This window comes from Trachypithecus francoisi, unplaced genomic scaffold (assembly GCF_009764315.1).
Source record: "Trachypithecus francoisi isolate TF-2019V2 unplaced genomic scaffold, Tfra_2.0 Lachesis_group0, whole genome shotgun sequence".
Classification (NCBI taxonomy): domain Eukaryota; kingdom Metazoa; phylum Chordata; class Mammalia; order Primates; family Cercopithecidae; genus Trachypithecus; species Trachypithecus francoisi.
The window spans coordinates 152643331-152666889 of record NW_022681453.1 but is presented as its reverse complement, the minus strand read 5'-3'; the positions used below and the strand labels follow the sequence as shown (position 1 = coordinate 152666889).

Sequence of the window (23559 nt, the reverse complement as noted above, 5' to 3'; positions counted from 1 at the left end):
CTTGAGGGTACTTGTGATCTTGGTGGAGATGCTTCATGGTGTTGACCCTATTGTTTTGAACACCTGACAGCTGGATGGTCCAGGCCCTATTTCTGTGATCTGTTTTTTGGAACTGTTGTATTTGTGTGACACAGTGATGGAGCATGATGTCAACTCCCACATACTGTAACCCAGGAGGGAGCATGATGTCAGCTCAGGATACTGGAACCGATAAAAGCTCAGTGAGTGTTGCTTCCCGTTACACACCTGCTCATGATGACTTGTGGGACGCTTGTTTTAAAGAAGGAGAGCTGAGTGCCTCTGATAGAAAATCTGATTTCATGAAATGCTTATTAGGAGTTAGGTACCCCTTTTTCTTGAAGCTTGAACAGACTATCATTAATGTGACTGACTGCAGCAAAGTGAAGAGTTTGATATTTGCCACTCTGCCTCTGAGGATTTATGTAGGGAAATTTTTCCCATAGGAATGGACAAACTAAAGGAATCCTTAAGAAATAGTATGTCACCCAAATATATTCTGTGGTAAGGCTTCTCAACACCTGTCCTTCGTTAGGACGAAGCACTCTGAGAGTTTTGAAAGCTTGAATACTGACATCTCAGCATTTAAATTTTAGGACAATGAACCACAGTGCAGAGGTTAAAATTTCACAGGCAGAACAAAACCTACACGTGATTTATACTTACATTTTTATAGACTAAGATCTAAAACTCACATACAGGAACAGGAAGGTAATCTGAACGTTAAATGTGGGCTTGGTATGAGAAGGTAAGCAAGTGGTTAGATTGTGGCAAACTGGAGGTTTGAGACTTTTTCACATAGATCGGGGCCTGATGAGAGCATCTGCAGGCTGAATGGAGCCTATGGGCTGCTTCTTGCATGGCAGTTGCATGCAATTTGACTCAGTCCACTGATCTGAATTCCCTCAGTGGCAACCTGCCCAGTCTTCTCCTGCCGAGCGTTGGGCTTGAAGCTGTCTGAGGCCCAGCCCAGGGAAAAGTAAAGGCCATTGAACCTTCTCCATCTCACCACAAATAAGTCCGTCACTTCGGATATAACTATGTCCATTTCATACAGGCAAAGTATTATGTCAGTGGGGTCAGTAGCAGAGCATAGTATTTGTGTCCAGGCACATCTGGAAGGCTTCAGACAGAGCAGCCCTGACTAAGTTGCCCAGTGCTCAGTGTACTGATCCCAGGGTGAGACAGGAAGAACATCGGAGGAAGCCCCTCCGTGTCCAGGCATGTCCCTCTTAAGGCAGCTGCATGGAACCAAGCCTGCAAAAGCTAACCTGGATGGCATCAGGTGATGGATGACAGCAAGGGACAGCAGATATGTCCTGATATACTTGGTCTTTGGTATGTTTGGTCCAAGGTTGTTTTCTGAAATATCAAACAGTGACTTCCTAACTAGTCCTAGACTGGGACAATCTGAGAATTGTCCTTTCTCCCTCTGTTGACACTTTATTGACCTTCCACGAACCCTGGAATTTACAATGCTTTCCCTCTTTTCTACACATCTTTTAACCCTGCCCTTTCTTTCTTGGTGCTGAGTCGTAATGTCTTTGACTCACATAGCACAGGGCCTGGGATGTAAAAGGTACCTAGTCAGTGTTAGCTTTTGTTGTTACTGGCATCATCATCATCATTTCTATTCTAGCTATTATTTCACCAGAGGTCAGGGAACTTGGTTTCCCTATACTCCATTTAAACCACATCTTCAGGGGTACCTCAGCCATGTCCACCTTGACATAGATGAAGAGGGACCAGACATACAAGACCCTTTTCTGGAATTTGTCCTGTTTATGTCACCCCTTTCCATTGTAGGAGTTGGGCTTTTATTAGAAATACAAGTGTCTGCCATTGTAAGTGAAGTTGTAGGGCTTATGCTATGTGGACTGGACTCTAGGGGGGCCAGGGTGGAATCATTCTAGAAACTTGTTCCAGGATGACTTGACCAAAGAAAAGCCATCAGATGCTGCTGCAGTGGAGACCTGACATTTGCTACCCCAAGTGTGGTCCTCAGACTGGCAGCATGGACATCCTCTGGGAGTCCATTAGAAATACAGAGCCTCAAGCCCTACCCCAGACCCACTGTGTCAGAAAACGCACTTAACAAGATCCTCAGCTGACTTACACACATTGACATTTGAGGAGTGCTGCTCTAGACACTCGGGCAAAGCACAGAGACAGACTGACATAGAGATTGACCTATGTAAGATTGTGGACTTGCTAACTAGGAGGTGGATTGGATGCTTTGGTCTTAGGGGGTGGGGTTGAGGGTTGTGCCTTTTAAGCCCTGCTGTAGAAATGTATGATGGGGTAATATTGACCATATTAAGAATCTGATTCTGAAGACTCTTGTTGTCCCCTGGTTGTGAGTTTAATCTTATAGTGCCTCATTCCTTTCTACCATCTCCAGCCCCCACTGGCCTTCTGGCCTTGGAAACCCTGTTGCCAAGCAGGGAAAGTCCTGTTTTAGGGGAGAGAAAACCTTTGTGTATCAGGGAACTGACACAAATAATGTAGGATTTTAATGGTGGAACGTGTATCAGTATAAAAATGAGGGGTGATCTGCTCTCAGTGAATATTTATGGGACCCTTGTAGGTGGTGAAAAGGGAGGTGTAACTGAACTTCTTTAATGTTCATGGCTGAGGGCATTGCCTGCTCCTAAGAAAACAATGGGAAAGACAGAAATAATTAATCCCATGCTGCCATGGTGACCTGTCTGGACTGGAAACTACTAGGGTGGTGAGAAAAGGGCTGCAGAATCTTAGAGAGGAAATTCCAGCTTCATATTGCATTAATCTAGTTTAAAAATGAATTAAAAACCTTTTCAGCCCTTCCAAGTTCTTGCCTACATTTTGAGGGTAGCATGGCCTGGCTTTTTGTGAATTTATGATTGTTGTGATTTTTTTTCCATTCTGTGGAGTACTCTCAGGTGGTCTTTTGCCCTGAACTCACAGTGGCCTGTGGTCCCTTGAGCAGAACACAACTTGGGAGTGCAGCTGGATATCTTAGGAGTCTCTGAGCTGGCTTGCTCTCCCTTCCTCTCTTCTTCCTCTTCCTACCACTGTCAGGAAGCTTAGCGTGGAGTTCTGGATTCCAGCTCCCTCTCACATTCATTCATGTGAGCTACTGCCATGGTGTCAGTAATGGGTTGAATAGCTGCCCCCCAAAAGAAGTGTCCATGTCCCAGAACCCGTGAGTGTGACCTCATTTGGGAAAAGGGTTTTCGCAGATGTACTTAAGGATTCTGAGATGAGAGGTGGACTCTAAAGCCAATGACAAGTGTCCTTATAAGAGACACTTGTAGAAAGGAGAAGGCCATGTGCAGATGAAGGCAGAGATGAGCATTACGCAGCCACAGGCCAAGGAGAGACTGGAGCCACCAGAAACTAGAAGGGGCAAGGAAGGATTCTTCCCCTGCAGCCCTCACAGAGAGCACGGCCCTGCTGACTCCTTGATTTTGGACATCTGGCTTCCAGAATTGTGAGATAATGAATTTCTGTTGTTTTAAGTCACCAAGTTTGAGGTAATTTGTTACAGCAGCCCCAGGAAACAAGTACAGTGTCCAAACCTAGCCTTGATCCTGCAGCACAAGAGAGCTTGTTAAAAATGAGATTCTGGGGCTTACCAGATTCGGTCAGTCTAGAGTGACATGAAAAAATGAAATTGTAGTAAGGGTCTGCAGGTGGTTCTGATGCACCAGCATCCATTGTTCGTGCTCCCCCTTTAGCCCTATTTTCTTTTCATCCAGTTTACTTCAACTTGGGCAAAATTCATGCTCATGTTTGCAGCCACCTCCCATACATCATTGCACTGCACATCTGAATCTTCACTCCAGCTCCCTTTCAGCACTAAAGTCCATTTTGGATTTCTGTTGATTGAGGGAGCCACCTGCATTTTCTCAGGCTTCTCAGAGGGAGCTCAGACTTCACAAACTTCATTATCCTCCTCCCAAACCAGCTCTTTGATCTGGGCTCCCGACCTGTTAGTGGCACATCTAGATGCAGTAGAACTGGCACGTCAATCATTCTTGCCCCACTGTCTTGCCCCTAATTTCCAATTAGTCGATTCTTCCATTCAAATAGCTTTCAAATTTTCCCCCCTCTTTCGTCCCCACATGTCTCTTTGCCTTCTTTTCAGACTTTCTCCAAACACCCTTCTCACAAACTGCTTTCAGAGTGACCTGTCTGCAAATTTGTCAAATCATTCCCATATTAAATCTTTTAAATGGCTTGCCGTTGCTCAAGTTGTACATGGAGAGCTTATTTTAAAAGCCCAGGCTGGGTGCAGTGGCTCACGCCTGTAATCCCAGCACTTTGGGAGGCTGAGGCAGGCGAGATCAAGAGATAGAGACCACCCTGGCCAACATGGTGAAACCCCATCTTTACTAAAAATACAAAAATTAGTGTAGTATGTACTGGTGTGGTGGTGCATGCCTGTAGTCTCAGCTACTCAGGAGGCTGAGGCAGGAGAATGGCTTGAACCCAGGAGGCAGAGGTTACAGTGAGCCGAGATCACGCCATTGCACTCCGGCCTGGTGACAGAGCGAGACTCCATCTCAATGAATGAATAAATAAATAAATAAATAAATAGCCCAATACTCAGCCCCCCCCCCGCCCCCCCAGGACTCGGGGCCTGTGTATTGGTGTCTTCTCAAGTTTCCAAAGGCGATTTCAGTATGTGTTAGGGGGTGAGAACTATGGGACTAGAGGATAAGGTCCAAACTCATCCAATATTGGAAATTTTTCATGACCAGGCCCCACCCGGGTTCCTCCCCATCTCCTAACATGCCCCTGCACGTGGCTGTGGGGCAGCCATCCCACCTGTTTGCCCCTCCCCAAGTGCATCATTCTTGCCTTTGCTTAGACCTCTTCCTACAAAAGAATGCCTTTTTCCCTCTTGGATTCCAAGGAAATTCTCCCTGTCCTTCAAGAGCGAGCCCCACCTCCCTTGCCCTGACTTCTCTTCCCCAGTTTAAGGCTGCTTCCTCCCGAGCCCTGGATGCCCCATCGGTGGAGCACTCTCATCATCATAGGAACTGTCTGCACGTCCCTCTCCTCCATTGGAGAGTGGGCTCCAGGAGGTTGCTGAAAGAGGGAAGAAATAAAGGATTCAAAAAGGCTAAGGAGAGGAAATCATTCTGTTTCTTTGAATTATTGTACTGATGCTGCTTTATACCTCATCAGATACTTGTTAAGAAAACAAAACTCTGCTTGATTTTAATGAAAGCATTGAAAATTTGTTAGTGGTAGTAATATGGTGTACCATTAATTGAATATTTGCTAGCTAAGGTCTCTATATTCACTGCCTTCTTCAGCTATCACAATGATCTTCTCAGGTGTTATTCTCATTTTATAGAACAAGTTAAACAAAATGCTGTGTGATCAAGTAATGCAAGATGGTAGAAAATACAAAGTAGAATATTTACATGATCACCTGGCCAGCAGTGTGTTAATGACATGTTATAGGCTGATCAGGAAAAACTGGTTTTGTTGGTAAAAATAGCTAACCATATTGTATTAGTCTGTTTTCACACTGCTGTAAAGAACTACCTGAGACTGGGTAATTTATGAAGAAAAGAGTTTTAATTGACTCACAGTTTTGCAGGCTTAACGGGAAGCATGACTGGGAGGCCTCAGGAAACTTAATCGTGGTGGAAGGTAAAGGGGAACCAGGCATCTTCTTCACATGGCATCAGGAGAGAGAGAGCAAAGGGGGAAGTGCCACACACTTTTAAACCATCACATCTTGTAAAAACTCACTATCAGGAGAACAGCAAGGAGGAAATCCACCCCCATGATCCAGTCACCTCCCACCAGGCCCCTCCTCCAGTTCAACATGAGATTTGGGCAGGGACACAAACTCAAACCATATCACATATGTAGTTTTTTTGAGTGGCAGATACATGTTTGACACTGAATTTGGCATAAAACAAGCACAACTGTTAAGCATACCAATCAAAAGATGAGATGGTGGTTTATATTTGCTAATGTTTAGAATCACACAAATCTAGTCTTCCATTTAAGTATGTTAGAAGTTAGTTTGAAGCTCAGAGTCACAAGATCAGGGCTGAAAACCCAGCCTTTCCAGTGACAAGTGATGTGATGCTGGGACTTTGTCTTCATTTTTCTGAGCCTTGGTGTCCCATCTTTGAAATGGAAATACAATTTCCCTGCCTGCAGTAGCATTGTGAGAAGGAAAATAAGGTGGCGTGTATGAAAGTGATTTGTAGACCAGGCGCAGTGGCTCATGCCTGTAATCCCAGCACTTTGGGAGGCCGAGGCAGGCAGATCATCTGAGGTCAGGAGTTCGAAACCAGCCTGACCAACATGGAGAAACGCCATCTCTACTAAAAATACAAAATTATCCAAGTGTGGTGGCGCATGCCTATAATCCCAGCTACTCGGGAAGGCTGAGGCAGGAGAATCGCTTGAACCCAGGAGGCGGAGGTTGCGGTGAGCCAAGATTGTGCCATTGCACTCCAGCATGGGTGACAAGAGTACAACTCCATCTAAAAAAAAAAAAAAATGATTTGCAAATGGTACAAGGCTACACAGGAATAAGGCCGGGTGTTTTTGTCTTTGTTCTGTGTTTGGGTTGACAAGGTTGGCCTTTGGGAGGAGTCAGGATGAGGAAGGTGGTGTTCTGCTGGGTAAGCGGATATGGGCGCTGAAACAATCGCAGGCTGCCTGAATTCCAGGCAGGGTGGGGCACAAGGATGCTGGGATGTGAGCCCAAGAAAAACAATTGGAATGAGCTACTTTAGGGGGAATGAGGGAATAGAGAAGAACAGTTGAAAATTAGAGTCTTGCTGTGTTTTTGAAACTGTGGAGCTGAGAGAATGTAATTGGTTGGACTTTTGCACTGGGTCACCTGTAACCAAAGACCAGCCCAGAGACCACAGATCAGCTCCAGGGAGCTTGATACCTTGATCTTTTATTCTTAGGTTATTCCCAGCAATTCTGTTCCCAGGAGCTCTGAAACTTTCTGGATCTGAGTTCAAGAGCTTACTTGCCTTGTGGCCTCAGTATCTTGATTCCAAACATACTGATGGATTAAGCTGTTCAGAACTGCTTCGTACAGGGTCACATCCTGATGATGTGTGCTCAGTTTCCTTCTTTAAAGATGAAGCCAAGGCTTTCTCTTTTCTTATTCTAATAGATTTAAAAATATTTTCTAAGTATAACAGTACTGATCTCAAAATATGATTTTTGGGGAAGAAGAATGATCCCCTTCTGCTGCTCTGTGGAGGTGAGCTAGAATACAGTCATGTCTTTTTATCACAGTCATCACTGTCCTGAACTTACTGAAAGGTTCTAGAGCAGGAATCAGTAGAGTATGTTTAAGTGATCAGTAGATGTATTTTAAGATAGAATTGACATTCTAAAATACCTCAACAGGCAGAGAAAGGATGGATAAAGCAAACACAATTAAGTTTAACCAGAATAAACAAGGGAAATTTTGAGTTTCAGTTAAAAAAAAAAAAAAAAAAATCCAGCCCTGGAGGTTTGGAAGCCAAAGGAGAGGAATAAAACAAGGGAAGAAAGGAGAAGTTCAGGCAAAAAAAAAAAAAAAAAGGTCTGTATATTATAAATAAAATCAATTATTGAGCACTTACTACTTGCTGTGTACTTGCTGAGTGCTCATACACTCTCAATCCTTCCCAAACTACATGATATGTGTAGTAGTCACTCCATTTTATAGATGAGGAAACTGAGGCTTACAGTGAGGTCAACCACTTTAATAAGTGGGGTCCCAGCATCTGCCATTTGAGGAGTATGGCATAATAAGGCATGTGGAACCAGGAGTCTAGAAACTTCTCTCTTTTTTTTTTTCTGTTTTTAACTAAGACTGGGTCTTGCTATGTTGGCCAGGTTGGTCTTGAACTCTTGGCCGTAAGCAGTCTTCCTGCCTCGGCCTTCCAAAGTGCTAGGATTACAGGTGTGAGCTACCACACCCACCAAGGAGTCTAGAAACTTCTTTTGGTCACACTATGAGATCTTAGGCTTTTCTGTAAAGTTTTTGGTTTTTTTGTTTTGTATTGTTTTTGTTGTTACAAGGGAGTAGCTGAAGAAATTGGAGATATATAGCCCAGGAAAGGGTAAATATTCAAAGGGCTGTCGTATGGCAAAGGCTACAGTTGAGGGCTCCTCAGTTGCTCCCTCCCTGGTGGGGACATCTCTAACCAGGAGATTCACACACTGGCTGGAGCCATCCTCAGCCCCCCACCCCACTCCCCATCTGAAGAATCTCTAAAATCCATTTGTGGCAAATAAGAATGAGTCAGAGTGCATGTTCCACTAAGCATCATGACCTCTGTGCTTTTTGTTATCTAAAACACGTGCGGTGGGTGGCTCAAGCCTGTAACCCCAGCACTTTGGGAGGCCGAGACGGGCGGATCACGAGGTCAGGAGATCGAGACCATCCTGGCTAACACGGTGAAACCCCGTCTCTACTAAAAAATACAAAAAACTAGCCGGGCGAGGTGGCGGGCGCCTGTAGTCCCAGCTACTCGGGAGGCTGAGGCAGGAGAATGGCGTGAACCCGGGAGGTGGAGCTTGCAGTGAGCTGAGATCCGGCCACTGCACTCCAGCCTGGGCAACAGAGCGAGACTCCGTCTCAAAAAAAAAAAAAATAAATAAATAAAAACACCTCAAGCTCTGGTCCTAGTGAAGTGATGCTTTACTCATCTGCCCATTTTGAGAAAGGTCTTGGGACTGAACGGCTACCTGGGACCTAGGAGCATTTCTTTGTGTGCTCTCAGCACCATCTTGTGGACACAGCACTGTGAACTAGGGATGGGCTGTGGTCATCAAATCCAAAGGAACCCAAAAACAAACCCCTGAAAAAGCTGCCGCTGGGGAAGGGCTCTGCCTAAGGAATCCTGTTTTTAAGAGGGACTGCCTGCCCTCACAGCTAGGAACTGCCTTGGGGCATTCGCTTTTATGACTCTAACCTCGTTATTAAGCCCTTGACACCTGAAAGAGCAGAATGGGCAGGTTCAGCAATGCAGAAAGAGCCAGGCCTTTCCAGGAGCATGCTGCAGCACTGGGCTACCTACCGTTCACTCAGGAGGACAGCAGAGGCTTTCTGGGTAGGGGGAGCCCCATATCCCTTTCTCTCTGGCCTTTCTCATCCTGCATCCTGCCCCACCTCTTGGGCCAGGACACCCCTCTGCCCTGCCTCCTCTTCTTGCCTGGTACTCATTGCCTCTCAGAGCATAAGTCAACTTACTGTGTTTAAAAGGCCCCTCACCACCAAGGCGAGGATGGACCAAGATGAGGCTGTGAAGGGAACAGAGTGTTTCTGTGCTGAAATTCTCTGGCCTTCTTAGCCCAGTCTCCTAACACTCCTAAGCTGGCTGCCCTGATGTTTCTATGTGTGAAGAAACTGAATAATCATCTAATTCAGGTAAAGTGATGCTCTGAGGGCGGATTTGCTCAATCTCTTTCCCTGAATGGGAAGGGGCAACGTGTGGGCCTATAAAAGCCACTCAAGGGGTACAAGCTCCCCTCTGGTTGTTTGAACCCCTAACCTCTTCTCTGTTTATTCTTCACAGTGGGGCTGTGTGGGTGCCTTATCCTTAATGGGCATGCAGGGCTCCCCAAAACAATATAGTCACTTAATTTTTTGTCTGTTAACACACAGTTATTGACTGTATTTATCCCAATATTACATCATGATGCATGTATCTATTCTTTGAAAGTATTATAAAAACACTTTTTTATACAATGAAAATATCAAAAAATAGGTTTTTTCCACTGTACCAAAAATATTAACATATTCTCCCAAGGCCTTAATATATGAACTCTTACTGTATTACCTATAGTCCCCTATTTTGTGAAAAATTTGGTTTTGCATGTGCCTTCCACAAGCAGTTTTTCCCTGGCTTCCCTTCTTTTGGGGTCAGCCTGGCCTGAGCCCCTCAGCTCCTGACCATACGGCCTGCAGAGCTGATCTTGCCAGGACTTAGAGGAAGCTCTTAAAGCCTGAATCTCTCCAGGCCACTCAACTCTGCACTTCAGCACTAGGGAAATCCCCACTTACAAACGGACCCTGCTTCCAATGCCTTTCAACTGCCGAGCATTTAATTGGTTGCTAGTATCATAATGAGATGGGCTGGAGAAAAAGCTGTAGTTATAGGTTTTTGTTTGTTTTCTGGAATTTTCATGGAAAATTACGAGAGCAAAAAGGATCTATAGAATGAGATACTACATTTTATCTGTATTGTTTAATCCTCGTAAGAACAAGGTCACACTGCTGTGTCCACTTTATAGATTTTTTTAAAAACCAAGTCTAGAGATGCTAATTAACTTGTACATGTGCATATAGCTAGCAAGTTAGCGAAACAGTAATTTAAACCCAGGAGTGGGTAAGCAGTGCTCTACCTCTGAAGATAAAGATAACTCACTATCCAGGAAGAAAAAGGATGCCCCACAGAACACGAAAGGATAGCTTGGAACTATCGACTACATCTGATAGTTCCTGGTAATTTAATCAAGGACTTCAAGGGAAGCTTGAACCAAAATCTAAAATAAAGCACAACAAACATGCCAAATCCCAAAGTGAACCCAAATTTTTAATTATTTTTTACTGAACAAAATACAAACTAATGAATTCATTAAACTGAGAATTGAACAAAAAAGGTTACAAAATCAAAAACCCAAAACACCAAAATATTCTCTAAAATAAATAGTAACCAAATTGATATGTTATTAAAAACCCCCTTTGTATGAAGAGAAAGGAGCAGATGTAATTTGTCAAGTCTGTAAACAGTGCACAAGAGGCTTCTTTAGGAAGGTGAAAGAATTTCACTATCTAAAACAGACATGTAACTCAATACACAGATAAGACCCTAGCTTTGTTTTTATTCATCAATTTATATCCAAATTTGAGTGACCTTCTGATTTAAGAGGATAAGTACATATAATGGAAATTTATTGATGATTTAAGTATTTATCTTAAACACCCTCCTTTCTACCAAGCTTTTTACTGGGACAGGTAATAAACAGTGAACTTGAAATATTTTTTATTTAAATGGTTACTGCCAGCTTGGTGTGGTGGCTCACACCTGCAGTCCCAGCACTCTGGGAGGCCAAAGCGGGAGGATCACTTATGCCTAGGAGTTCAAGACCAGTCTAGCAAACATGGCAAGACCCTGTCTCTACAAAGAAATAAAAAAATTAGCTGGGCATGTTAGCGGGCACCTGTGGTCCTAACTACTCAGGAGCTGAGGTGGGAGGATCACTTGAGCCCAGGAGTTCGAGGCCACAGTGAGCAATGATCAAGCTACTGCACTCCAGCGTGGGTGGCAGAGTGAGACCCTGTCAGTAAAAAATAAAAATAAAAAACAAGAATTCCTTTTTCCACTTGCTTAGAAGAGAGGCTAACAATGCAACTAAAGAAAGAAAATTATTTAAATGAGAGTTGTAATTAAATGCCTGTATGTGTGTGCATGCGTGTGTGTGTGTGTGTGTGTTGGCCAAAGCTCAGGTGTAACTGCTCTCTGAATTAAGAAAGAATAATTAATTAATGAGCCCCTATGGGGTACCAAGCACTGTGAGGGGGTCTGGGGAACTCTGGGCACACAGTGAAATAGGACATTTGTCCCTGCCATTAAGGAATTTCACATTCCCTAATTTGGGGCCTGGGGCCAAGGCTTAGCTAATACTTGCTTCTGCTGACATTTTTGACTAAGAATTAATTGGTAATAGTAATAACAATAATAGCTAATGTTTATGAAGCTTGATTTTTATGCTGGACACTATGCCAAGCACTTTAAAGGTATCACTTAGTCCTCATGTTAACCTGAGTATCTTCTCATATTAGCTCCCATTTTACAGAGGAAGAAACTGAAGTGCAAGTTTTTAAAATTTGCACAAGGTCACAGCCAGAGCGTGACAGAACCAGGTCCCCCAGATACCAAAGTTCAGACTTTTAGCCACTGTACCAGACTGGACGTGGTATGCCTTATCCTAAAGTATCGTAGAGCCCTATTTTAAGAATGGACGTAACAGTGCTTTGGGAGTGTCTCAGTTCCTTTAGTTCAGCAACTTTAATCTCTTCACCATTCCTTTTCTATGCCCCCATCTTATGGTAACCCTACATATACACTCAATATTATCTTGAAATGGAAGGGGATAAAAATCAAAATAAGTCATATTCATAAGTGTCATATATTACTTTGAAGTATACATTTTTTAAGAAAATGAATTAAAAGTAGAATTTATGGAAAATACTGAATTTCCCTTAAATGTTCACCCCAGGGCTACCTGGTGGTCCCATATGGCATCTTTGTACACAGTAAGAAGTGGCCTCCTTCTGGCAGGGACTACAGCCGTGCACCGAGGGACATGCCCAACCAAGCAGAGCCTGGGCTGCCTCTCAGCCTACCACAGGGCATAGCCTGTACCCCACACGTGGCAGCCCTGCTCCAGGCCCGCTTACATTTTACCAGATGTAAACTGGTCAGTAGGCTGGTGTGATGCCCTGTGAGCCTTCAACAGCTGGGTCGCTAAATGAAACCAAGAAAAACATGGACAAGCTAAGTTCTTTATGCTCCTGCACCTGAAATGGAAAGTATGGTTTTTGAGTCATGCTGCCTGGGTTTGAATCCCAGCTCTGCCACCAATAGCTAAACAATCTTGGCTGAGTTCCACAGCCTCTCTGAACCTCATTTTCTCATTTGTAAAATGAGAAAGGTTGCTGTGAGGCCTAAATGGAATGATATATATGCAGTGTATAGAACGGTGCTGAGCACACAGCACATATATGCTTGTTAGGTGTTGGGACATAACTTGGATGACATATGTAGGTGACTTCCTCCTGTCAAATGATAAGTCACAATGGGGACATTGTTGCATTTGTTAGGAGTATGGGGATGTCACGTCAAAGCAGTTCTCAGCTGCCCAGATGGAGCAGGAGACATGGTAAGCTGTTCCTTCATAGTGTAGTCAGAAGTCACGGGCCAGGTCGTGCGGACTATATATCTTGGTAATTTTCAGCAGGATGCAAAAGCACACCTGCCCAGACCCTGTCTCCCAAACCCTGGCTCAGTGTCAGTGATATCACTGATCTCAAATTCTTTTTGTGGTTCCACAGGTCAGTCTGATATGCATAGTTCTGCTGAGAACCACTGTTATAAGTACACACGATCGTGCCTCTTCCATCTACTGTTCATTGCCTGATGGGAGACAAGGGCTTATAGATTGGTGTGCCGGGATGCAAAGCATCTGCAGTTCCATGACCCAGCAGGAGGCCACAGACCCAGCACCGTCTCCAGATTAGCTTCTTATGAGAGGAGGAGAGGAGGCCGGGGGAGGGAGCAGACGCCAGAAGGAAGCGACCGGTGACTGCAGGGTGGAAAGCTGCCAGAGTGTGGGAAGGGAAGATGTCACGTGGAAGCTAAGTCCTTCACAAACACCCAGCACCAGGGCTTTACACGACACCGCCATGTTGCCACCTTTACAACTTTTTAAGTATTAAATTGTAAAGAGTTTGTTGCCAATTCAGCCCAGGTACTCAAGACAAAGGCCAAATTCCTGGACTTTGAACAAAGCATGTCCATAGTGCTTGAAAGATTGCCCTTTTTCTTCCTTGGGCCAAAATGGTGATAGTAAGCAGTTTTCAGAGCTGTGTTTCAGTGTTTCAGAGCTGTGGTTCAGTGTTTTAACTTGTTTGGGCTCTAATAGCTTTGTGGGCAGCAGATAGCTCTGTTTTATCTTACACAGCTCAGCTTTAGGCCAGCAATGTTGATTTGTGTGGGGGGTGGGTTCTTTTTCCTTTTTCATGTCAGAACAACCTTCTTGGCTTTTTTTTTTTTTATGACCACCCATTAGCATAGGTGGGAAATCGCAGGGCAGTTCAGGTTGACCTGACACTGGGTCTGGAAAGCTCGGTGACAGTGCCAGGTATGGTGGGCTCTATAAAGCTTAGTTTTGGGTGCTTTCTGTTTTTGTATTCATTAAGTACAGGTTTATTAATTATTATGTGGCAGTTGCAGGGCTGAGTGCTAGGAAAACTGGTCAACAGTCTCAGCCCTCATATAATTTTTACTCTGTAGTAAAGGCACAGACTTGTCAAGTAACTTTTAATTACAATCATAATGAGTACTATGAAAGAAAAGTATGCTAAAAAATGTATAACAGAGGCACCAGATGGGAGGAGAGAAGTGGGTGGTGGATGGAGGTGAGGGTGGGCTGCTGCCCGGGCTAGAAGGACATTCCAGGCTGCAGAAGCAGCACACTCAAACACCCTGGGCTGGGAAGGCCACGGGCACACTCAAGGAACAGAAGGGCGGCTAGTGTGGGTTAGAATGGCAGGAAAGGAGGTCAGATGACAGGGGACCTTAGAAGCCCCTTGGTAAGGCAGCTGAGATTTGGATTCAGGGTTTTGACAAGCGCTGCTGACCAGTCTCCACTCTGTATTGGCCAGGAGACTCTTCCCTCCATCATGGAGGAGGCTCACACCAGAAGCCACACTCACCAGTCTCATGCTGCACCCTGACCGGCAGGTCCCCAGCATGAGCCCCATAATCCCTCGGGACTGCATTATCACAGACCTGTAATAAGAGGGTAAACCTACATACTTGTGGTGGGGGAGGGGAGGCGAATGAAAACCCATCTTCCTGAGGCATTTACTTTAGATTAGCAAATCCTGGCTGTGCCAGTGTTTTCTGGGCTGTGGGGCAGACACAGATTGATTACATATCAGGCAGCACCTGGAGAATGCCTGCTGGACAGCTGTTGTACACCTGGCCAGCCATGAAGGATCCCAGGCCCAAGGCCCACCACCCAGCAATGCTCAGATCATCGTGGCAACTGCCACCCGGGATCAAGGGGCTGCATGCCTTAACTGCCATCCTCGGCTGCCCTGCTTGGAGACCTCTCTGGCACATTCCTCAATCTCTCTGAGATTTCTTGGCATATGACTCAGGCTGGTTGCCCCCAACTGCCCAACCTCTTGAATCCCATTCTGGGTCTTTTCCAGCTGCCAGCTTCTTCCGTGGGGATCTTGTATAACAAGCCTGAGGTTTGGACTCGCTGCTGGGCCCTTTTGTGCCGTACAGAACAAGTCACCTGCTCTGACTTAATTACTGCTGTATGTGCGCACATACATGTGAGGCAAATCACTTCTCCAGGCTCAGTTACCACATCTGTACGATGAGCATGTTAATAATACTAGCTTCCATATTGAGCACTAACTGTTAATTCATTGCATCCTACGAGTACATACTAGTATTTGCGGGTTTTTTTTTTTTTTAGACGGAGTTTTGCTCTGTCGCCCAGGCTGGAGTGCAGTGGCGCCATCTCAGCTCACTGCAACCTCCACCTCCTGGGTTCAAGCAATTCTCCTGTCTCAGCCTCCCGAGTAGCTGGGATTACAGGTGCCCACCACCACGCCCGGTTAATATTTTGTATTTTTAGTAGAGACCAGGGTTTCACCATGTTGGCCAGGCTGGTCTAAAACTCCTGACCTCAGATGATCCTCCTGCCTCGGCCTCCCAAAGTGCTGGGATTACAGGCGTGAGCCAAGGCACCCAACTAGTATTTCCATTTTTTTGTGCCAACCTCCACAGGAGGTTGTGGAGGTGATTAAATGAATTAATATGCAAAGTGCTTTATAACGTGAAATATATCTGATAAAAGCAATTTTATTCAATATTGGAGAATTCAGACAGATGAAAATTGTAATTGGCATTATTTATGGTGACTATGCTCATGTAATGTTGATTTATAAACATATATATTTTTATAGTACAGATTGTTCATTTTGTAAATGAATACTGAGGGCCTACTCTGTGTCAGGTGCTTAAGATATGTCAGTGAAGAAAATCAAAGATTGATACTCTTGTGGGGCTTACATTTTTGCAAGCAGACAGACAATAAATAAGTCCATTTTGTAGTATATTGGAATGTTGAGAGCCATGGAAAAGTCAAAAAGCAGAGCAGGGCGAGGGGGATCGTGAATGCAGGGGACAGAGGCAGGTTGCTTTTTGGGGGATCGTGAGTGCAGGGAACGGCGGCAGGTTGCCTTTTGGGGGATCGTGAATGCAGGGGAAGGTGGCAGGTTGCTTTTGGGGGATCGTGAGTGCAGGGAACGGTGGCAGCTTGCTTTTGGGGGGATCGTGAGTGTAGGGGACGGCAGCAGGTTGCTTTTTTTAGTCGGGGTGAGCCTGGTTTGTGTTTCATATGCATGGTCACGTCCCTTATGTGCCAGACATTTACTGCGTGCCCCCACCATGTGCTGCAGCCTGGAGATACGACAGTGAACAGTGAGCAGCCTAGATAAGCAGCTCCTCCTGGAGCTTACTTTCTGGCGGGCAGAGTGGACAGTAAACAAGCAGGCAAGGACAGGTGATAATTGCAGGTTGAGGTAAGCAGGATGAAGAAATAAACAAGGTGATGTGAGGGCAAACCAAAGGGGCAGCAGATAGAGAGATGGGGTGGCCCCTCCGAGGAGACATTTGAGCTGGACCTGAAGCACGAGCCTGAGCCAGCCATGGGCAGTACCAGAACCGTGTGTGTCAAAGGCCACAGGGCCAGAAGAGACTGGGCAGGTGGAGTCAGCCCAGGGAGCCTGTGTGCCTGAGGAAAGGCAGCGCAAGGAGTGCAGTAGGAGGGAACGAGTGAGTCTGGAGAGTGGACAGCACAGGGCCTTGCTGGCCACTGGGAAGGGTCTGATTTTATCCTAAGATCAGGGGAAGGCCACTGAAGGGCTTTGAGCAGGCTTGACTTGATCTCATTTGTGGGTTTGTTTTTTTGTTTTTTGTTTTGTTTTGGTTTTTGAGACACAGTTTCGCTCTTGTCACCCAGGCTAGAGTGCCATGGCGTGCGCGATCTTGGCTCACTGCAACCTCTGCCTCCTGGGTTCAAGTGATTCTCCTGCCTCAGCCTCCCGAGTAGCTGGGATTACAGGCATGTGCAACCATACCCAGCTAATTTTTTTTGTATTTAGTAGAGACAGGGTTTTGCCATGTTGGTCAGGCTGCTCTCCAACTCCTGCCCTCAGGTGATCCACCTGCCTCAGCCCCACAAAGTGCTGGGATTACAGGCATGAGCCACCGCACCCGGCCTCATTTGTAGTTTTTAAAGATCACCCTACATACTGCATGAAGGGTAAGCCGCATAAGCAGTTCTCTCCATAGCCACCAACTAGGCAGAATGCAGTCAGTTCTCAAGCTAATTCCAGCTGACATTTCTTGAACCCCCTGCTAGGTGCCATGGACCACACTTGGTGCTTTTCAGGTGCATCATCTCATTCACTCCTCACTGCCCAGTTTCTGGTTTATCCAGGAAGTACCAATGTAAGCTGTGATTCACTGTCTTGCAGGAGTCCCCAGAAACCCAGCGTGCAGAGGGGCAGGGAGTGGGGAGCGGCAGTGCAGTGGGGGAGGCGGATTTAGATTTAACACCAGAGCAGCAGCTGGTGCTTCGTCCATTTTAGGACAACTCATTCTTGTGATTAGCTGGAGGTTCACTCTTGTTCAGAAGCCGGAATGTAAACGGCTGTTCCCTCTGCCTTCCCCCAGAGGTAGCAATCAACTGAGAGGTACAGAGCCATCTTCCATTCAATCAGCCAGCCCTTTGGGTTCACAAAGAAATGATGGTTGGCTTTTGAAATCAATTCTTGCTAAGCTCACTCCTAAAATGAAAATTTTCAGGGGACAGAAACCCTGTCCTGGGGAACTCTGGGACACATCATTCCCCACAGCATTCAGATTAAAAATGCCTTCTATTAACACATTTTGGGGCAGGGCACGGTGGCTCACACCTGTAATCCTAACACTTTGGGAGGCCGAGGCAGGCGGATCACCTGAGATCAGGAGTTCCAGCCTGGCCAATATGGTGAAACCCCGTCTCTACTAAAAATACAAAAATTAGCCGGGCATGGTGGCAGGCACCTGTAATCCCAGCTACTCAGGAGGCTGAGGCAGGAGTATCGCTTGAACCCAGGATGTGGAGGTTGCAGTGAGCCGAGATCATGCCATTGCACCCAGCCTGGGGAACAAGAGTGAGACTTCATGTCAAAAAAATATACACACACACACACACACACACACGTACGTATATATGTATGTATATGTATATATGTGTGTGTATATATATATTTTTTGGGGGGGGGATTCTGAGTGTCAGTGGAATTTGGGTAAAACAAGAAATGGAGACAGCACTCAAAAGGCTTCAGAGAGATTCTCTAAGCCTGTTTGCCAGATTTCTTAAGCAAGCAGGTGCCCAGGCAAGCTTGATCCTGAGATGAACTCAAGGTGCACGAGCTACCCTGAAACACTGCTGCATTTCAAAAAGAAAAAAGAAACCCAGGACCTTTTCCCCCTTTCATCTTTCCAAACAAGCAACCTAAAATATTTAACTGGGCCCATTGCATCATTCATGAATCTGACAGTACTCATTCTCACAATCCTATGTGCACGCAACTACAAGTCCAGGGCCCTAATGTTTACCTTTTCCAGATAATAGGTGAGGTTGTCCAAGCTGGCCTCCCTCTCTGCTGAGTGCACTCCAGCAGCTTCCCGATGTCGGCCTTTAGAACAGCCTGAATTTCAGTTAAAAAATAAGTTTGCCCTGTCACACTATGCCTTCTTGAATCTGATAGCTTAAGTGCAGTAAAATCTGATAAATGTAGCTTTTCTGTGCCCGTTTCAGGCCGCATTTAGAAGGCAACATCAACAGGATTTTCCTTTTCCTAGACACAGCTCAACTCCATAAAGGACTTCTGTTTTGTAATCTGTTTTCGAGATCTGATGCGTGTGTTTCTAACACCCCGTCACGTGAGGAGGTCTGACGTAGTCACCCAACATGACTATGAGAAAATATACTGCAAAGATGTGTGTGGGATGGTGCAGCCAGCTCACTGAAGCAAAATGTCCTTTGTCGGAAAACTTTCCGCAGGGAATAACAGACCTGTGCAGTAGATTTCACTTTGATATGGCCCCTGCGTTGGCCCAGTATGGACTGCAGGTTTGACTTTTGCAGGATTCCAGGTCAGTATCCTAATACAGTGTGTTCTTTTTTTAGTTAGGTTTTATTTCTAAGTTTCTTTTTATAGAAGACAACTTGCCATAGAGGGAGGAGAAAGTTGCGCTGTCGATTCAGTTGTTATTATGTACGTTAGGAGCTGCGTGGCCAAGGGCTGGCGAGAGGGCTCTTGGCCTTTTCCTCTGATTAGAAGATTTTTAAAAATGGAGTTTAATCTGGCCCTGGAGAGTGGCTTTGAGTAAGTGACTTGTAGTTCTAAGAATGTAGACTGAAAAGGTTTACTTCACTCTCCTCTCTGTAATGTCTTAGAGCTTTACTAATAAAAATACACCAGATTTTACTAACAAGCCCTATAAAGATCTGCATAATAAATGCATTAGTTAACAATTTAAAGAGATTTTTTAAGCTTTTTTTTTTGCATTGTAAGAATTAGGGTTTATATGGAAACTATCATTTTAAGTTTTCTGTGCATTTCAGTAAGATCACCTTAACTAATTGAAAGGAGGGAAAATTTAATTAAGCTGGAAATACTGGGAAGTAGTTAAAGTCACATTATTGCCAAGAATTGTTTCCCTTATTTTCAAATTCATTCCCAGAATGAGTGAACCAATACTTAAAAGCAATATCCAGGATAGATTACTGTGACCAAGCTAACCTTTGAGACTTGGAAGGCCAGGATGCAAGCAGTGATAGATTGATTGTATAAACAGATTGTAGGTAGCAGCCTCAAAGAACAATTTTCACCTGTGTCTAGTGTGGAATGGACTGTTGCTCCACCTGATTTTTCAGCCATGTTCAAACTCAAGAAATAGTCATTGCCTCAAACTTGGAAAATTCAGGACAGGTATGGAGAGTGGGTATATCTGCGGGACTGCGGGTGTGCCTGTGTTTCTGTATCCCTTGGTCTCCATCTGTCTCCTGAGGGTTTCTGCTTTGTGTTTCACCACATTTTATTCACTGTCTCTTTAGTCCTTTGAGGCTTATATAGATTTATTTTATTGAGTAAAATAATTTTTAAATAATTTCTTAGAAAATTATTTAATTAAGATTTTTAATTAAATTTGTTTTGACTTTTTTTGGTTTTGGTTTTGGTTTTGGTTAGCACAGCAGTTCTCAAATTTTTTGGTCCCTAGACTCCCTTACACTCTTACAATCATTGGGTATGCAAAGAGCTTTTTTTATCTGAGTTCTTTCTATCAATATTTACCATATTCAACATTTTAAATAAGAATTGAAAGAACTATTAGATTGATGCAAAGGGAATTGCAGTTTTTGCCACTATTTTTAATTGCACCTACCTAGTATTTATTAACTGATAGAAAATGACTGTGATACATCCAACGGAATGATAAAATAACATTTTATTAAAAGTAAGTATGGCCGGGTGCGGTGGCTCAAGCCTGTAATCCCAGCACTTTGGGAGGCCAGAGACGGGTGGATCACGAGGTCAGGAGATTGAGACCATCCTGGCTAACACGGTGAAACTCCGTCTCTACTAAAAATTACAAAAAACTAGCCGGGCGACATGGCGGGCGCCTGTAGTCCCAGCTACTCGGGAGGCTGAGGCAGGAGAATGGCGTAAACCCAGGAGAGGGAGCTTGCAGTGAGCTGAGATCCAGCCACTGCACTCCAACCTGGGCGACAGAGCGAGACTCCATCTCAAAAAAAAAAAAAAAAGTATTTTCTAAAACAAAAAAAATAGTAAGAGGACTAGTACTGTTTTACATGTTTGCAAATATTTTAAAGTCTGGCTTAATAGAAAGAGAGCTAGATTTTCATCTGTGCTCCTGCCTTCAGCTGTGGCATGCTGTTTTAGTGGAAGTATATAAAGGAAATCCAGCTTCTCACAAATAGGTAGTTGGAAAGGGAAGGAATTTTTTAATAGCTTTTTCAGCTAATTATGGATATTCTTTGATACTACACCAAAACTTGACAAGTGATAATTTCCTAAAAGTGTGTTTTTATTAATAAATCTTTAAGAGATTGCAGAGAGAAGAGTGAAGCAATCCTACATTCTTAGAATTCGAAGGCACTTTCTCAAGGCTGCTCTCGAGGGCAAGTTCCCCTCTGCTCACTCTCAACATCACCAACAACGACTTGTCATGCCTACAGGTGCAGAGAGTACAAAGATGAATCAGATTGTCCCTGTTCTCAAGGAGCTCATAGGGAAGATATAAATGTGAACAAATGCATGATACCATGCATTGTAATGATGGGAAACCAAAAACTAGAAATTCTGGAGGAGCAAGGCTATCCAGAGAAGACATCAACTGAGACAAGAACGAGCGAGGATTGCCAGGCAGGGGAACTAGGGACTAGGAGAGAAGGATATTTTTTTTTTTTTTTTTTTTTTTTTTTTGAGAAGGAGTCTCACTGTGTCTCCCAGACTGGAGCGCAGTGGTGTGATCTCGGCTCACTGCAAGCTGCACCTCCCAGGTTCACGCCATTCTCCTGCCTCAGCCTCCTTAGTAGCTGGGACTACAGGCGCCCGCCACCACGCCCGGCTAATTTTTTGTATTTTTAGTAGAGACGGGGTTTCACCGTGTTAGCCAGGATGGTCTTGATCTCCTGACCTCGTGATCCACCCGCCTCGGCCTCCCAAAGTGCTGGGATTACAGGCTTGAGCCACCACACACAGCCTGAGAAGGATAATCTTAAGAGGAAATACAGTTTCTCTCCTAAGGCTTTATTCAGGCAGCATGTAGAAGTCTTCCAAAGTTATAAGAAAAGGGACCCATGACAAGGGAGAGTGTGTGTGTGTGTGCGTTGGGGGGAGGTGGGGAGTATGGATGTGGGCAGTGGGGAGGCTAGGATGGAGAAGAGGACTTCTGCTTTTTACCTTAATGCATATCTGTGCTGTTTCAGTCTTTGACCATGAACATAGATTCATTTTCTTTTTCTAAAGCTAGGAAATTCTAAAAAGCAAGTGAAGAAAGTTCATTTCAGTCATCAAAAGTATCTTAAGTGCCTCTGTTTACATGATATGTATGTGTTTTTAATTATATAAGGCTGAAGCATAGCAGGAGACAAAAACTGAAAATTCCAAAGATGCTAATTTACTAGAATTTCCCAGTGGCATTTATATAAAGTCTAATTATAAAATACGTTTATCATATATTTATATAATTCTTAAAAGTACTTTATATATTTGTACAATATACTTTGTAAATATACACAAATGTCCTTATAAGTATGATATATAATTTTATATTTAATTTATACAGGCTGGCTGTGGTGGCTCAGGCCTGTAATCCAAGCATTTTGGGAGGCCAAGGTGGGAGGATCACTTGAGCCCAGGATTTGAGACCAGCCTGGGCAACATAGTGGGATCCCATCTCTAACAAAACATTTAGAAACTATCCAAGGATGGTGGCACACGCCTGTAGCCCCAGCTACTGTTGGGGGATGGGGGAAAGCTGAGGTGGAAGGATCACTCAAACCCAGGAGTTCAAGGCTGTAATGAGCCATGACAGCACCACTGCCATCTGATGGCACTCCAGCCTGCGTGGCAGAGCAAGACCCTGTCTTAAAAAAGAAAAAAGATAATAAAAGTAAAATAATGTATATGGAGATTTATATTTTGTTTATATATAAAATACTGGATGACCATTCATCCTGATTTTTTGAGGTACAATCCCAATGTATACCTGTTTTCCTGGCACTAGTTGTACCTCCTTTCTCTCTCAAGTGTCCTGTTTTGGATGCTGAATTATATGTTCATCCTATTTCTATATCTGTGCTTATAAAATGTATTTAAATATAATATATGTCCATGTATTTATATATGCATGCTTGTATTTGCACACACATGTGGCTGTATACATATGTGTACTATACATGTTAAAAATATACTTTAGGCCAGGCACAGTGGCTCACGCCTGTAATCCTAGCACTTGGGGAGGCCGAGGTGGGCAGATTACAAGGTCAGGAGTTCAAGACCAGCCTGGCCAACATGGTGAAACGCTGTCTCTACTAAAAATACAAAAATTAGCCAGGCATGGTGGCACACACCTGTAATCCCAGCTACTTGGGAGGCTGTGGCAGAAGAAAAGCTTGAACCCTGGAGGCAGAGGTTGCAGTGAGCCAAGATCGCACCACTGCACTCCAGCCTGGACAACAGAGTAACACTCCACCTCAAAAAAAAAAAAAAAAACTAACATAAAAATATGTTTTAAAAGCTATTCCAGCTAAAATGCAAACTCAGGAAAATAGTGACATTAAAGTCAGGTAGCCAGCTACCCAATTACAAATTACTTTATGTTTTTAAAAATATTGACTTACCCACATTTTTATATCTAGAATATTTTTGTTAGCCTTTTTATGCTTATCCCATCTCGGTGAATTTATTGCACAAAACTTGCTTTTTAGAAAATATTTTAGAAAGTTACATGTAAATTAAACCTCATCTTCTTTCTAACTTACATTTCTTTTCCTGAAATCTGTTGGAGCTTTCCATTGGCAGGAGCTCCTAAGACTTCTGTTTTAAGTTACTCTTTATGAAGAAATGTAGTGGAGGAGGTTGCTTTAAAGTAACTTTAAAGTCAAAGAATACTGTTT

General features: G+C 44.2%; 1 protein-coding gene across 17 annotated transcripts in view; it reads left to right on the top strand.

Moving 5' to 3' along the window:
• The window catches only part of ZBTB38 (zinc finger and BTB domain containing 38), a 157750-nt gene that overhangs the window by 89939 nt on the left and 44252 nt on the right, over positions 1-23559 (top strand). The window contains exon 1 of one of the 17 annotated variants that reach the window (XM_033212477.1): positions 18677-19007. The exons of 15 other annotated variants lie outside the window; for them this stretch is intronic. The gene's annotated coding sequence lies outside the window, so the exon portion shown is untranslated. Of the gene's footprint in view, positions 1-18676; positions 19008-19822; positions 19847-23559 lie in introns of those variants that run through there. One more of the 17 variants, XM_033212479.1, reaches the window with a different exon arrangement.